General features: G+C 45.6%; 1 protein-coding gene across 3 annotated transcripts in view; it reads left to right on the top strand.

The window, feature by feature from the left end:
- The window catches only part of LOC123425940 (mitotic checkpoint serine/threonine-protein kinase BUB1), a 31,175-nt gene extending 17,335 nt beyond the window's left edge, over positions 1-13,840 (top strand). The window contains exon 15 of one of the 3 annotated variants that reach the window (XM_045109704.1): positions 13,801-13,840. The gene's annotated coding sequence lies outside the window, so the exon portion shown is untranslated. Of the gene's footprint in view, positions 1-55; positions 455-4,491; positions 4,889-13,800 lie in introns of those variants that run through there. The other 2 variants (XM_045109703.1, XM_045109705.1) reach the window with 2 other exon arrangements.
- Positions 13,841-14,326: the final 486 nt, after the last annotated feature.

Here is a 14,326-nt window from a genome sequence, read left to right as displayed (position 1 = left end):
CCAACACGAACATGATTTGGGGTGCGGCCGTGCGATGGGCGCATCCAACTGACAGAAACGGACATGGGCGAACCCATTATCATCATAAACGGACAAAATCAGACCAAACGAGACGTCCGTTTAGGATCGTGCGGTGGAGTTGGCCCGAGTGCCCTGGTCCCTGCTTCTGTCCGCAGTGCAGCGTTCTGGGGCGACATAATATCCAGCGCTTTGTCAGGTCGAGGCCCTGGATTAGGTGCAGGGATCTGTCTTGGGTCTTGCACTATCTTGGCAGGTCATGCAGCTAGCTTTGGTCCTCCTCGGCGTCAGACTTGTAAGACTTGGACCCGGTTATGGTATGCCTGTACATGTGAATGTGATACAAGATTATTGTAAGATGGACCTGTATCTTACCTACTTGCAACAATTTTTCAGTATTTTGGCAACCAATTTCAAAACACATTTCAGCTAGTTACATGCAACATGTTCCATAGACTGGATTAGCGAATCTCCACATTGTTTCGCTTAACTATCGGCAGCCTTGTTGCTGTAGGATTTTTTTTTCATTAACGAAGGGTTATGGTGATGCATATGACCCATGACCGAAGGTCAGATGTCGATCACCGGATGACCGAGGTAGATCAAAGAACTAGATTTGTACCCCGCAAAAAAAGAAAAAACTAGGTTCGTAGTTGGTCAGCTAGTGTATGGCTCTTAACAGGAGTTTTCAGGAGCTTTACAAGGGGTAGTTAACATTTATCAACAGTAATGATAATCTGCCTCCAGTCTGAAACAACTGTCAAATCGACACTTGAAACATGAATCCGCTCCTTCTTCAGCCAGGTTCTTTGGCAACAAGAGTCAGTCAGCCTAGGTTCAAAAAAAAAAAAAAAAGAAAGAGAGTCAGTCAACCTTAATCCACTGATTAACTCCAGCATTACCGCCCTAATAATGCGCATGCGTGAAGAGACCGGCCCTAGTGCAACTCATAATTAGATCCCTGGTCCCAGCCATGCATTTTCTTCAACCACAGGATCAACGGTACGGTAGCATAACATGCGATGCGATGCATGATGGCTGGTGAGTAGCTCAGCACGCTAAGCAGATGCGTGCGGCGGATCAAGCCAAGATCGAGTACGTATTTACTCCCTCCGTTCCTAAATATACCTCTTTAAGAGGTTTTACTAAAGAAACTACATACGGATGTATATAGACATATTTTAAATATAGATTTATTTATTTTGATTCGTATGTAGACTCATATTCAAATACCATGCATGGCCGAGGCATGTTTATTTTCATGAGGAGTAGCCTCGTGGATGGACGTGTAAAACTTGCACGTCCGTATACACGATTCACTGGAAAGCATTTTTCAGTTTGCATCGTGTATATTTACCATCCACTTCCATATACACCATCCACTAGAGATGCGCTCTAAGGCAGCAGATCTACTCCTATATGTGTGAGGATGCATGCATGCAGTTAGCTAGCCCTGGGCCCTCATGAGGACCTGTCGCTCTCCTCCCTGTTCTGACCTCTGAAACCTCACCGGCCGGCCGGCCAGCCGCTTGTGGCGATCGACGGTGGAGGTTTTGGCCGGACCCAAAACATGGTTGGCCCCTGATCCTGATGAATGACGGACGGACTGACTGACTGACTGACGCTATGCAGCTACCAACCTACCAACCTACCGACCTACCTACCGACCTGTATCTGCCTCTCTACTTGCACGCCTCCATGCATGCATATGGCGGGGCCATGGACCGACCTGTCGTTGACACCGTGATCCACCGCCCATGCATGCATGCACGCGTGGTCCTAACCTAAGGCCTGCGCGGTGGCCGGCCACTGTGTGTTTGTGCGCTAGGACTAGGATGGACGGATCCGCTCTGGCATATACCGTGTTCTTGGGTCGAGTTACTGGCCTAGTGCAGTGGGAATTAGTACTGTACACACGTAGGGCCTTCAGTTTTTAGCCGGTTATCGTAGAGGACAAAGAATGTAGCGTGGACGCGTGGTCAAATGCCTCGCCCGAGGCCTAACTGACCGGGAGCTTTATTTGCACCGTCCGACGACCTCCGACGGGTGGCCAAGCATTAGATAGCAAGAAAGAGGCCATGGATTGGCTTCCCTGTCTCTATCTCTGTCCATACTGCGCCCAGCCCAGGCAGCGCGTGGTCGCACTTTGCACCAGACGTTCCTCATCGTCAACCGGCCCGGCAATCATCGTAGTGGTGCTCGCGAGACGTAGTTCCATCCATCATGTGGTCCTGCACTACTCAACGTGGATGCCTACGTACGTCCGTCCTCGGAAGCTCGGTCGACCTGTCGTTCTCGAGGCCGTCATGTAGGCCTGGTTTGTTCAAGGAATTTTAAGGGATTGGATGAATCCCTTTGTTTTGAGAGGGAGGGATTTCAGGGGATTGTGTGAATTCCTTTGTTTCACACAATACTTTCAAATCCCCGAGGCTTTGCTTTCACTAGTCTTTCGAAGAGGGTTTTAAAACGCATGGATATGAAGAGATTGAAGGGGAACGGAGGGGATTGGGCTAAGCAAACCTTTCCTGCCAAATGGGCGTCCGAGGACCTGTGGGGTTTCTTGCCCTTCTGGGGATTTTTCTCTTAAAACCTTCTCAATCTTTCTGAACCAAACGAGTCCGTAAGCTAGCTAAGTAGATCCAGTGGGCGGCCCCTTCCTCCGCCGGTTTTGTGGATGCGCGCGCGGCCAATGTTTTGGCCTGGATATATAGGGCACTGCCATTAATCAGTGACACCGACTCTTCCTTCCCGCGCCTGCGTGATCGCGAATGCAAAACGTACGTACAGCACGTACGTTCATACGTCCCACACTATAACGCTAGCTAGCTCCTCTTTGTGTATACACCTGCTTGCGGCCTATGCAGCCACCCCTCCCTCCTCCTCCTCTGCAAGCTAAAATCATATACGGAGTAGCTTTCAGTTTCGTCGACAGAGGCTTGACGTACGACCAAGTCCCAATGACAGGGCAGCGATTCTTAATTTGATGGAAACAGTTAACAGATTGCTGACTGCGCAAGCCGGTTTTAAAGCGAATTGTCCATCTCCTTAGAGCAAGTACAATAAGGTACAGTCAGCAGGCTGTAAGGATTAAAATACTATATTTTTGCTGAGTTGGATGAGAGAGAAGAGAAGAGAGAAGGGAAGCGGGCTTTTCGTGAAGAGCCAGCTCTAGCATGTGCTTCTAGGTGTTTTGTGAGAATGAAAGGTGTGCCATATATGATAAAAGTAGTACTCTTTTATAGCTAACTATTGTACAAGCTAGTTATAATATGGGCTATAAGACTGCTTATAGCCAGCAGTTGGCTATACTATTAACCATGCTCTTAGACTTGATTCATCTGGTGGAGCATCAACGCTTTGGCTTTGCGTCCCTCGTCCAAGGGACTGGGCGTCCGTCACGCACATTAATTGCTTCTTGCCTCTCAGGTTAAACACTCCATCCGTATGACTTAAGACTATTCACAATAAAAAAATACCAAACCTCCGTCATTACTAGGGTTTAGGATTTAGGGTTCAGGGTATCGATATGCGTACCGAACCTCTGACGCAACACATGAGCGTCCATAATCAACGAGTGACATAGCCACGAACCTTGAGTGGAAGCTCCACCATGAGTCATCAAAACAATTAGCAAGTCGAGCCATTTTAAACAAGGATTACCCTATATATTTAGGCAAAATTCATCCAACCTGTTAGAAGAGACGTGTGCGTGTTCATATATAGCTCAACAAGATTACAGAGGAGGTTAATAAGATTGAGCGAATATGTGAGATTATATTGTGCAGGAGGTTAATAAGATTGAGCGAATATGTGAGATTATATTGCGCCTGAGAGGAGCAAACGTTAACTTTATATATTTTTTCTGACCGCATTTCACCTATGGTTAAAAATAGAGAGAATTCCTTATTTGGCCCTTTCTTAAATTCTTCTTCCCTATTTGGCCCTAAATATTATTTTTTTCCCTATTTGACATCTAAACTTCATTTCCTTCCTAATATGGCCCTGTAGTGCAATCTGAACACTAACGGTGTTAAATGTGGTTGTAAAATGACTCTTTTGCCCTTGATGAATTGTGGGAACAAAAGTTACTCTCTAGTGTGTGTGACATATTTAAGCCAATAAAAACGTACCAGTAGCTCAATAACCGTTGAAAGCATCCAAAATGGAACTACTGGTACGTTTTTATTGGCTTAAATATGTCACACACACTAGAGAGTAACTTTTGTTCCCACAATTCATCAAGGGCAAAAGAGTCATTTTACAACCACATTTAACACCGTTAGTGTTCAGATTGCACTACAGGGCCATATTAGGAAGGAAATGAAGTTTAGATGTCAAATAGGGAAAAAAATAATATTTAGGGCCAAATAGGGAAGAAGAATTTAAGAAAGGGCCAAATAAGGAATTCTCTCTTAAAAATACATAGCTTGTTAGTTAGAGAAACTCTAACAAGCGTGCTATTTTTTTTTGCAGCATTGAAATGCTTTTTTTTTGCGCGCGGCAGGGCGTCCGCTCCAGCACGCGCCGCAAAATGGGGCACGACGCTGCCGGTCCAGCATGCGCTGCAAAATGCACATCACGCACGCAAACGCCTGTCTAGCGGGTGCGCGAGCAGCCAACCACACAATGCATTTTTTTCATTCGAACAACATAGCATAGTTGAATTATATGACATAGTTTAAATTCATCCAACGGAGACCATAGACACAACAAACCATGCATTGCATAGCAAGATATATTCTTCGGTAGTGTAGTTGTCCGGTCTTCCTCTCACATCCTTGGATTAAGCTACATTGCTAATTGTAATTAAGGGTGTGTTTGGTTGCTGTCATCGGCTGGAATGTCACGGGTCGGACCCATTCCTAGTCCTCGTTCCTGCGTTTGGTTTACCAACTGGAACAGAACCCACTCATTCCGCTTTAGGGAATATTCCCCTCAGATCTGGAACGTGCTAGTACCACGAAATTGATGGAATCACACGGAACGACTCGTCTGCTCGCGCTGCTCGTCGCCGCTGCGCCTGCCGGGGCCTCTGCGCACCCGCGCCCTTGCCGGGGGCGCCGCCCACCCGCGCCCTCGCCGGGGCCGCCGCCCACCCGCGCTGCGCCTGCCGGGGCCGCCGCCCACCGGCGCCCTCACCGGGGCCGCCGCCCACCTGCGCTGCGCCTGCCGAGGCCGCCGCCCACCCGCGCTGCGCCTGCCGGGGCCGCCGCGCACCCGCGCCCTCACCGGGGCCGCCGCGCCCTCGGCCCCCGCGGCGCTCGGCCCCCTCCCTCTCTGCTGCCGCGCCCTCGCCGGGGCCGCCGCCCACCCGTGCTGCGCCTGCCAGGGCCGTCGCGCACCCGCGCCCTTGCCGGGGCCGCCGCGCCCTCGGCCCCCGCGGCGCTCGGCCCCCTCCCTCTCTGCTGCCGCGCCCTCGCCGGGGCCGCCGCCCACCCGCGCTGCGCCTGCCGGGGCCGCCGCCCACCCGCGCCATCGCTGGGGCCGCCGCGGCCGCCGGCCCTCTCCCTTCCTCTCTGCCGCGTCGCCGCCGGCCCTCTCCCTTCCATTTTTCATTCCATGCCTCCCAACCAAACACTCGAACGGAACCATCCCGTTCCACTTTTTTGCTCGTACCAAACACAGGAACGGAACCGACCCGTTCCTCTGGAATGGAACCATTCCATTCCATGACAGTTGGTTCTCCAACCAAACACACCCTAAACTATAGTGATGGCTGTCGCACCCCCGCTCCTCTCCTCGCTCGGACCTGCATCGCCATCGCCATGGCCGTCGCCTAGCCGTGGCCACCTTGCCTCCCGCGCCTCGCCTCCGTGCCAGGGAGCTCCGCCCAGCTCCGCCGCTCCCTCCTCGCCCACGAACCTGAGCCTGAAGCCCCTAGAGTTTGGATCGCAGTCGTCTTCTTCCTCGGCCGTCGGAGGTCGCCACTATCGATTGCCTCACCAGGCCTCCCCGAGCCCGCGTTTGCACTACTATAGGAGCGCTGTAAGTTCCCGGTCCTCCCCCCACTCCATGGCCTCGTGTGCGCCCTCCTTGCTAGCTGCCGCCATCGCCCGAAATGCGCTGCCGTCGGCGAGCTTGCTGCCGTCGCCAGAACGGCCGTAGGCCACAACCAACCCCCCGAGCTCCTGGAGCTCGCAGGGGTCGAATGAGCGCACTCACACGCTCTCCCATGCCCCCTATCCATCTCCCCGTCGTAGCCCGACCTCAGGCGTCGCTAACCTCATCGCCGGCAACGCTAGCAGCCACCCCAACTCGTGCCACCGCCGCAAATTGACGTGGCTCGTCCCCCTCGATCGAGCCCGCCCCTCCACGTGCAAAATGCCCCTCGATGGCCGATTTTCGACTCCCTCCCGTGCCTCGACCATGCTGTTTGGATCGTCGGAGTAACTCCGACGTTGCTCGCAAGCGAGGTCGGACCGGCGCCACTCTCAGGGTCACTGACCTGTGGGCTCCCTGGCCCTAGTTGGCAGGGTTGACCCTAGTCACCTGCTGATTGGGCAACCCTAGTGGCTGACCAGTGGGCCACCACCGCCCTGGGGCACTGACACGTGGGTCCAATTTAATTAGCCAATAACTACTCCGTTAAATTAAATAAGACAATTAATTTGCACTAACAGACAATGACATGTGAGTCTTGGAAATTAGATTAAGTTAAATAGGTTAATTTAACTCTGGAATTACCCAGTGTCTATGACAAGTGGGGCCCAACCATCAGGTTTGACATGAGACAATTCGTTTGACTGCTGACATCACCATGATGTCACGCTGAGGTCGTAATAGCATTTTTGGAATTAGAATAATTAGATTAATTTGATAAAATGATTTAAAACTTTGAAAATTAATATAAAACAATCTATAAGTCAAATGAAAATAATTTATATATGAAAGTTTCTCAGAAAAATTCCACAAATCCAAATACGCTATTCGTTCATGTGTCACATGCTCCTAGCATGATGAAGTGGACATTTTGGCATGAGGATCACTTGTGCGGTAGTAGCCACAGACCCGAGAAATATCGTCAGATATTTTCTCGCTCCATCCATGACGTGTAGTATTGTGTTAGCTCATGCCTAGCACTGGATATTGCCATGTCATGCACCGTGATGCATCTACTTGCTTTTTTTTTCTTGTTTCTTCCCCCTCTTCTCCCCGATAGATGCCGAAGCTGATGCTGCTACCGAGTACGACTACCCCCCTAGCGACCAACCTTTTGCAGCAGAGCAACAAGGCAAGCAACAACCCCCCTTGATCATTTCTATATCGCCCATTCTTTATCCCTCATGCTTGCATTAGATTTTGCTACTATTGTAGATAGCTCCTATTCTGATGCATAGCCTGTTTTGTTAAAACTATTGTTGTACCCTACTACATATTAAATGCTTAGTGTAGGCCGACTAGTGATCCCCAGTGACCCCACTTAGTCCCAGTTGCCCCTGCTTCATCATCGGAGACTCGACGACATTGAACACTCGATCAATTCATCGACAAGCCATGACCGCCACATGAGTTCACACCCCCTCGGTGGTACAACCGTGCAGAGATACTGTCGAGTACCGAGGGTGATACCTCGTAACGTACTCATGATGTTAACTCTGTAGTGTAGTTAACCGGAGGTCGATTATGCAGGGTGATTCCTCCTTCACCACTTCCGATAATGAGTCTGATGGGTAACCCCTCAAGTATGAACCATCGAGGGTGATTCCTCCCTGTTCACCTTGATGGTTACATCGACTGGAATCCATCGAGGATGATACCTCGGATTCCTCTCATGTTACAGACACACGATTATTTCACTTTAATACTGGAACTTGATGGAATGTGTGGTGCGTGTGGATTCCCGCGTGATTGTGGCGAGGCGTGGTCGGGCATTCTTGGCCCTTGCCACACATCCTCGAGATGGGGCGACGGGACCACATATCGTGGATCGCTGCTCATGGTGGGTGTTAACAAAACATTAATGGGATTGTGTATTTAATCTCAGTTGGTCGATTGACCCTTTTCGCACTAACGTTCACGAGGGGACAGTTATGGGCACTCAACGTCGTTGTATCAGCCGAAACTCTTGATGACCCACAAGTGTAGGGAATCAATCGTACTCCTTTCGATAAGTAAGAGTGTCGAACCCAACAAGGAGCAGAAGGAAATGACAATTCATTTTCAGCAAGGTAATTTCTGCAAGCAGTGAAATAGCGGTAACAAGTTGTTTGATAGCAAGATAGTTGTAACAGGTAACTAGTAGCAAGAGTAACAATAAGTGCAGCAAGGTAGCCCAATCCTTTTATGCCAAAGAACATGCCAAAGTGGTTTCTTATAATAAGGAAAGCGTTCTTGAGGGCACACGGGAATTTCATCTAGTCACTTTCATCATGATAGCTTAATTCATGTTCGATACTTTGATAATTTGATATGTGGGTGGACCGGTGCTTAGGTGCTGTTCTTACTTGAACAAACCTCCTACTTATGATCAGCCCCCTCGCAAGCATCTGCAACTATGAGAAAAGTATTAAGATAAATATCTAACCATAGCATTAAACCTTTGGATCCAAATCGGCCCCTTACGAAGTAGTGCATAAACTAGGGTTTAAGCTTCTGTCACTCTAGCAACTCATCATCTAATAACTACTCCACAATGCATTCCCTTAGGACCAAATATGGTGAAGTGTCATGTAGTCGACGTTCACATGACATCACTAAGGGAATCACAACATACATACCATCAAAATATTGAACACATATCAAGTTCACATGATTACTTGAAACATGATTTCTCCCATGGCCTCAAGAACAAAAGTATGTACTCACAAATGATAAACATGCTCAAGATCAGAGGAATATTAATTTGCATAAAGGATCTAAACATTTTGTCTTCCAGCAAATAAACCATATAGTAATCAACTACAAGATGTAATCAACACTACTAGCCCTTTACAAGCAACAATCTATGGTTCCGGTGCAAAGATTGAACACAAGAGATGAACTAGGGTTTGAGAGGAGATGGTGCTGTTGAAGATTGATGAATATTGTACTCCCAAAGATGAGAGGGTTGTTGGTGATGATGATGACGATGATTTCCCCCTCCGGTAGGGAAGTTCCCCTGGCGAAGTCGCTCCGCCGGAGGGCAAAAGTGCTCCTGCCCAAGTTCCGCCTCGAGCCGACGACGCTTCATCCCGAAAGTCCTCCTATTTATTTTTTAGGTCAAAACCAAATATATACCGGGGGCAACGGAGGTGGGCTGGGCTGAGCACCACCCACCAGGGCGCACCTGGGGGGCCTGGCGCGCCCTGGTGTCTTGTGCTCACCAGGTGTCCCCCTCTGGTTGCTCTTTGCTCCAGTAGTTTTTATATACCGCACAAAAAATCTTCGTGAAGTTTCAGCTCATTTGGAGTTGTGCAGAATAGGTAACTTGACGTAGCTTTTTCAGGTCCAGATTTCCAGCTGCGGGTATTCCCCCTTTTGTGCAAACCTTGCATATTATGAGAGAAAAGGCATTAGAAATACTCCCAAAAGCACTATTATGCATAACAACATTATAAATAATAGTAGGAAAATATGATGCAAAATGGACATATCAACTCCCCCAAGCTTAGACCTTGTTTGTCCTCAAACGAAAAACTGAAATCGAAAAACAAGTCCACTTGCTTAGAGAGAGAGGTGTCGATAAAAACAAAATATGAACATGGAAGCATCATGCATATTATCATAACATCCACAAACTTATTCGTAACACTTCATAAGAGAACTTTATCATATGACTTCTCATGAACAAGTAACAATTCATCATAATATCGAAGTAGAAGCATAAACTTTATTGAAAACCAACAAACTATGTTCTCAGTCAACTTTGCAACTACAGTTCATCATCTTTTCAGGAAGGGTCTCATGTCGGAGCCGTTTGGCAAGTCCACATGCTCAACCATTATATAATTTTCTATGATTGCTAACACTCACCGCATACACATGAGCAAAAAGTTTCAACCGAACACATAGAAAGATAAGGGCTTTTAGTTTCGCCTCCCAATGTATTCACCTCAAGGGTGATGTCAACAATAATAACTCATGCTCACCCATATTCAACTAGATATATGTGCCTAGATCTTTCCTCACCACATGATTCTTGCAAAAAGGTAAAAATAAAAAGGAATAGAAGAAAATACTTTGACTCTTTGCATGAAAATAAAAGATAGACCCTTCGCAGAGGGAAGCATAGGTTGTCATGGCTTATTTGTTTGTATGCTAAATCCCTTAATGCAAAAGAACATCACGTTATATTGCCCCTTATGATAGCAACCTTTATTATGGAGTCTGTCGCTTTTATTACTTTGCCATCACAAGTTCGTACAACACTCAATTTTCTCTTACACTAAATGATCCAACACATTTACAAGCAATTTTTATTGCCTTATTGCACCGATGGCAACTTACTTGAAGGATCTTACTCAATCCATAGACAAGTATGGTGGACTCTGTGGAATAAGATTTGGATTTAAGGGTTTTTGGATGCACAAGTAGTATCTCTACTTAGTGCGGAATTTTTTGGCTAGAAAAGATATTGAGCAAGCACCACGTGTTAAAGGATCCATGGCAATATAGCTTCTATGTGAATATAAGCAAGCATAAATCATTACGTTGTCTTCCTTGTCCAACGTCAATCATTTCAGCATATAATATTTTGATGGGGGCTCACAATCATAAAAGATGTCCAAGATAGTGTATTTGCATGTGAATCTTCTCTTCCCTTATTAACTTTTTCATGAGCTGTATTATTGACCAATGCTATGTTTGTCAATCTCTAACATATTTTACTACTTATACTCTTCCTTATGTAATGTCATTACTCGACATAAGATTAGCATATGATCTTATTCTTTTATTTCCTTTCCTTTATTTTGATTGCAACATAGAACTAAAGAAGGCAAAACTTGAGCTAACTTTATTATTTCTCGCACATGATTACAAAGATAGATCTCTAAGCAAACACTCAAAAAGAAAGGATCGAACTAAACTTTTTATTCAAGTAAATCATAGGAAAACTAAGGATCGAGCCAAAGTAGATAAAAACAAAGATAGTGGTGTGATACGGTACCAGGCACCTCCCCCAAGCTTGGCTCAAGCCAAGGGGAGTGCCCATATCGATACTCAATCCTCCTGGGGTGGTGAAGATGATGAAGGTGGTGGTGATGAGGTAGTAGGTTTGTCCTCCGGTTTCCATGGAAGTGGCTCACCATCATAAGAGGAAGCGATGGTCCCGGGAGCCCTGCAAGTAGCAGCCAAACTCAAAGCTTTGAACCTTGTCTCATATTTAAAGACTTGGTTTTGGATATCATAGACTTGGTCCTCCAGAAAGTTGATTTGCTCGTTGAAGGTGAAGACGATGTCCTTCATGGATTTACCATCCACCTTGAGATCACGGGTGAAGTCCGCGATCATGAGGTGATTGGTGTTGAGTCCACGTTCCACCATCCCCTTGCACTTGAAATTCTCCTGCTCCATAGCTTCGAGTCTATCATCCACGGTTCCCTTCCCCTTGGGTCCCCGGACGTCTCGGAGGTGGAGCACCCCTTCACGCATCTCAATGGATTGAGGGTGCTGCATCACCTCCCGCATATACGGATTGATGACCTTGTCGAAGAACTTGTCCTTGGAGGAGCTTGAAGGACCCATGGCGATCTAGATCTGGTAGAAAATAGAAAGGAAGAACACGAGATTTCTCTATGGTACAATGGTTAATACGATCGGGGAGCATATATATATATATATATATATTTATCTTGGGAAACAAGCAGAATGAGGAGAAAACGAAGTCGAGAAGGTGTCCGAGGTGGGCACCACCCACCTGGGCGCGTCTGGGGTTCCTCGTGCGCCCTGGTGTCTTGTGCCCTCCTCTGGACCTTCTGGACTGTTTCTTATTTTTCCTAATTTTTGATAAATTCCAAAACCGATAAAAATATTTGTGCGGATTTTTTGTAGTCCGTTTACTTACCATATCACGTACCTCCTGTTTTTCACAATTCTGGAGTGTTCCGGAAGGTTTCCCTCATGTGTTCCTCCGGTGTCATGGTTTGAATAATATTGCTTTCAACATTAATGGGTGTACCTGAGATGTAGTGTTTAATTCTTTGACCATTGACCACTTTCGGGTTAGTACCTTTTGGCATTATATATTTTGATAGCTCTAGAACAATAGACTTCTTCGATGATATAAGGTCCTTCCCATTTAGAGAGAAGTTTTCATGCAAAGAATCTTAACTAAGAGTTGTAGAAAAGAACATATTCTCCCACTTTAAATCCCGCTTTTGAATTCCTTTATCATGCCATCTTTTAACCTTTTCTTTAAATAGTTTGGCATTTTCATAAGCTTGGGTTCTCCATTCATCTAGTGAGCTAACATCAAATAACCTCTTTTCACCGGTAAGTTTGAAATCATAGTTGAGTTCATTGATTTCCCAATATGCTTTGTGTTCTAACTCAAGAGGCAAATGACAAGCTTTTTCATAGACCATTTTATAGGGAGACATACCCATAGGATTTTTATAGGCTGTTCTATAGACCCAAAGTGCACCATCTAATTTCTTAGAACAATTCTTTTGAGATCTATTAGTAGTTTTTTGTAATATAGATTTTATTTCTCTATTGCTAAGTTCAACCTGTCCTCTAGATGGAGGATGATAGGTGTAACATCCCAAATTTCCAATTTGGAATGTTATTGCATTAGAGCATCTTGCATATCATATTTTATTTGCATAATTGCTGATCCAAAAAAATTCTAAGCAACTCAAGGACCCTTGGAGAGAGTTGGGAATTTATTTATTTTCATATTGGGATTTTCTCAAATAATGAAAAGAGGATCATTGGTTTTTAATTATTTTTCTCTTCAAATATTTCATATATAAAAATATGAGAGAGGGGATAAAATGACTTTCCCAAATTTTAGAAATATTTGAGAGGAAATATTAAAGCCAAATAATAATTTTTATTTGGATTTTATTTGCTATTTTATTGGATTTACGAAAATACACGTTTTTCAAAATATTATTTCGGCCTTTTAAAAATGTCCACGTTGTAGGGCTCATTTTTAGGAGTCCAGCAAAATTTGTTTCATCGAAATCAGAGTTCGAATGGACTTCTGTTTTAATTTTCTATCTAAAAAAACGAACCGACCCCGGAGGCCTATATAAGCCGCCCGCCCGCCCCCCACTCGCACAAACCCTAGCCTCCGCCGCCCGCCGCCGGTTGCCGCCACTCGCCGGAGCACGCCGCCCGAGGTAGAGTATATATATATATATATATATATATATATATTTCTTTTCAGATTTTTTGTTTATTTAATTAACGGACGTTCGTCCGTACGTTCGTTTTAACGAACACTGTTCGTTAATTAATTTCAGACGACGACCGTTTGTTCGTCCGTCTGTTCGTCAGATTTATTTTCGGGGATTTTTTCGCGATTAATTTCGATCGCGATTCCTGATCCGAATTTCGTTTTAGTTTAACTTTTGGCTTGTTTATCGGAATCAGGTGATTCAAACGCCTAAATTTTCGTCACGAAAGTCTCTTTCCGATTAATCCACTTGCACAAGATTTTTTATAAATAAAATTTTGACTTTAGTCCAGATTAGTAAACAAATCTCGTTTCTTTCGCAGTTTGAGTTTCGTTGATCCGTTTGATTTGATTCTTTTTGCAAACCGGAGTTCTTTACTTGAACTTTATGGTTAGATCTTATTTGATTTTACTCGTGCATCTATATTGTTGCTTATGTGTGCTATTGTTTGTTGCGATAGAATATCCAGATGGTGAAGCGTGCTACTACGAGTCCCTAGGTTTTACGGATCATCAGCAAGGCAAGTAACACTTTGATCATATCCCTTATTACCCCGTTTTTATTGCATTAGATCCCACCCTCACACATTGCATGGTTAGGATCTAATTAACATGTGGGTATTGGGAAGTAGATACAGGGGTAGAACCTATTACCTGTTTACTATCAAACTTTTGGGGGTTACTTCTACGTTATGCTATTATTGTCATGCTATGCTCGTAGACGATTATTTGGGTGAGTGATTTTCATGACAGACATGAGTATTGTTAATTAAAGGTTAACTTAAGGTGGCTACTTAAATACACATCTGGGTGGATTGCTTGAGGCACCTTGGAATCCCAAGTGGCTGTCAGGATATCCCGGGGGAACCGTGTGATCATCCTAAGGTCCGCCACCCAGCTTCAAAGGGATCATAAGACTATTCATACCTGAAACTTACGTGTGCAGCCGCAAGCTATTATGGGCTCTAGCATAGTTGAGTAAGTTGT

Source organism: Hordeum vulgare, chromosome 2H (assembly GCF_904849725.1).
Source record: "Hordeum vulgare subsp. vulgare chromosome 2H, MorexV3_pseudomolecules_assembly, whole genome shotgun sequence".
NCBI classification, from domain to species: Eukaryota; Viridiplantae; Streptophyta; class Magnoliopsida; order Poales; family Poaceae; genus Hordeum; species Hordeum vulgare.
This window is presented reverse-complemented; position numbering and strand designations above follow the sequence as displayed.